Source organism: Sceloporus undulatus, chromosome 8 (genome assembly GCF_019175285.1).
Source record: "Sceloporus undulatus isolate JIND9_A2432 ecotype Alabama chromosome 8, SceUnd_v1.1, whole genome shotgun sequence".
NCBI classification, from domain to species: Eukaryota; Metazoa; Chordata; class Lepidosauria; order Squamata; family Phrynosomatidae; genus Sceloporus; species Sceloporus undulatus.
The window spans coordinates 31,371,445-31,373,970 of NC_056529.1; positions in this window are offsets into that span (position 1 = coordinate 31,371,445).

Sequence of the window (2,526 nt, forward strand, 5' to 3'; positions counted from 1 at the left end):
TGGCTCACTTTGAGGAAATCAGGGAGGAAAGGAGCCATATATGCTACCTTGAACTCATTGGAGGAAAGACTATATATGCATAATAAACAATAATGAATAAATATACGTTCATAAAGTCATGTATTGAAATGCCAAGCATTATTCCTCAAAGCTCTTCTCACCTCTTTTCCTCTGGGAACGGGCAGGAGGTACTTAATACCTTATGGGCATTCTGGGTAAAAACAGAAAGGAGGAGGATTTTAGTATTTCAATAGTGGAAAAACAATTAACCCTGCTAGTAAGGTTATCCCCCTGATCCTCAGAATCCTTTTGCCCTGCCATTGCTGCCCCTATTTCCGAGGAAAGTTTGTGTTAATCCATAGCAAAGTAAAAGATCCGACACAAAGACCAGCCTGAGTAAATTGGTCAATTGATATTTTCGCACAATACTTCTGGTGTGTGACTTGAAGTCACCTTGACTCACTATTTGGAAATGAGTGCCTGAAGTGCTAAGGCAGGGCTGGGGAACTTGGGTCCTCCACCCCAGATATTATTAAGACTACTCTTCCCATCATCCTGTATCATTAGCCAGGCTTGCTGGGGCTGATGGAGTCTGGAGTCCAAAACATCCAGAGGTCCACACCATCCCTATCAAGACAGAAGACCAATCTCCTCGTTTCTGGGGCTGATTCACCTTTTAGAGCAGAATCCCTGGACTAAGTAGTAAGTAATGCAGTTTGATACTGCTTTAACTGCTATGGCCTAATGCTAGGGAATTCGGGGATTCGTAGTTTGTTGTGGCACCAGAGCTCTCTGACAGAAGTGGCTAAATATCTCACAAAACTACAAATCCCAGAAATCAGGATCGTTTTGAGACTCATCAGGAGCATTGAGCATTAATGCGAAAATAATTCTCCCGAAAGTGAAAAGCATTTGATTTTGTCCACTTTCTGTGTGGGTTAATGCTGGATTAATGCTCAATGATCCCGACATCATGTGAAAACGACCCTGCTTTTTCAGGATTTGTCCATTTTCTGTGTAAGTTAAAGTGTAACGTTGTGTGAAAATGATCCCGATTTTGTGGGACCTTCCCATTTTAAACCCCATGTGATAAACTCCATAGTAAAGGAGCATCAAACAGTATTATTTCTGCAGTACAGATGCAGCCTAAAACTGTTCTTTACTCCCTACAAAATCAAGACAGAAGAGAATCCAGTCCTCTTGCTATATAGACTCTCAGATGGACAAGATCCCCAGATCTTCAGAGCTGCCACAGTTTCAATGCATCACCTGCACAAACAGGAGCAGCTTCCGGTTGAGGATTTCCAAGCGTTTCCGTGTGACCTCCGATTTTCTCAGCTGCCCATCCACCAAGGATAACTGCCTTTTCAACTCTAGCACATCGTTCTGGGTTTGGAAAGAGAAAGACAAGAGGGTGAAAAAGGAGGTGCAAGGAGATGTCTTTTCCCAAAATGAAAGTGTGACTATAAAGACTATAAAGACAGTTTGCTTCCTCAAAGAAGGTGCTGCAGTTTTGTTTTGTTTTTGCCATTCTTCCTGGTAGCGTTCTCTTGCATTCAGGTCTTTTTAGTCAACATCTGAAGGGCTGATGGTTTCTCCCATTCTGTTAAGCAGATCATCCCATTACATACTGACCTCTACCTCTGAAGCCTGCTTGGTTTTCTTCCCCATGAGCTGCGTTTTCAGCTCTGCGATCTCCACCTCCAGCAAATGGATCACTTCTTCGTAATCTTGCTCGGCGCTGTGGGCTTGCCGTTGGGATACTTCGGCCACCTGCAGCTTGTTGTGCAAACTCCGGTTCTCTGAGAGGAAGCCCAGGGCCTTCTGCGATTGGGGAGGGAGCAAGAGAAAGACAAGCAAGTCACTCCAAGGTGGAAAGAGGTACAATTCAGGTCACTGGGGATCCAGTGTGGTGCAATGGGTATAGCAGGGCTGGCCATGCTGGTTGGACATTATGGGAGCTGCAGTTCGACCTGCAACATGAGCCAGTAGCAGTTTCAGTGCTGGACTGGTGGCCCTTTCACACTATATATACAGTAGTTACAGCATGATGATTCCACTATAACTGCCATGGTTCCATACTATGGAAACTTGTGACATGTAGACACTTGAGCTGTCTGGTTGACAAGTCTAAGTGCCCCTTAGGAGCATAATCACACCTGTTCACATGATGTAAGCGAACTGCAGCATGAGGCACTTATCACATGTAAAGCAACAGTGAAAAAGCAGCGCAACTGGGAGGCATTGACAGGTTTTCCCCATCAATGGAAAGGAGCACTCTAGGAATGGAAAGAAGATGAAGCAACTACAGGACAGATATGGCATCATGTGATGAGGTATGGCCACAGATGCTACTGGCCTGCTGCAATTCCCTTTGGCAGCCTCCTATGATAAAGTCCATCTTAAAATCCCCACCCAGCCATGGCAACCCACTCAGTGACTTTTGTCACGTCACACCCTTTTACTTTCAAAGGAAGGTCATGGCAAAACCCCTCTGAAGAAATCATGCTGAGAAAAGCCCAGGAT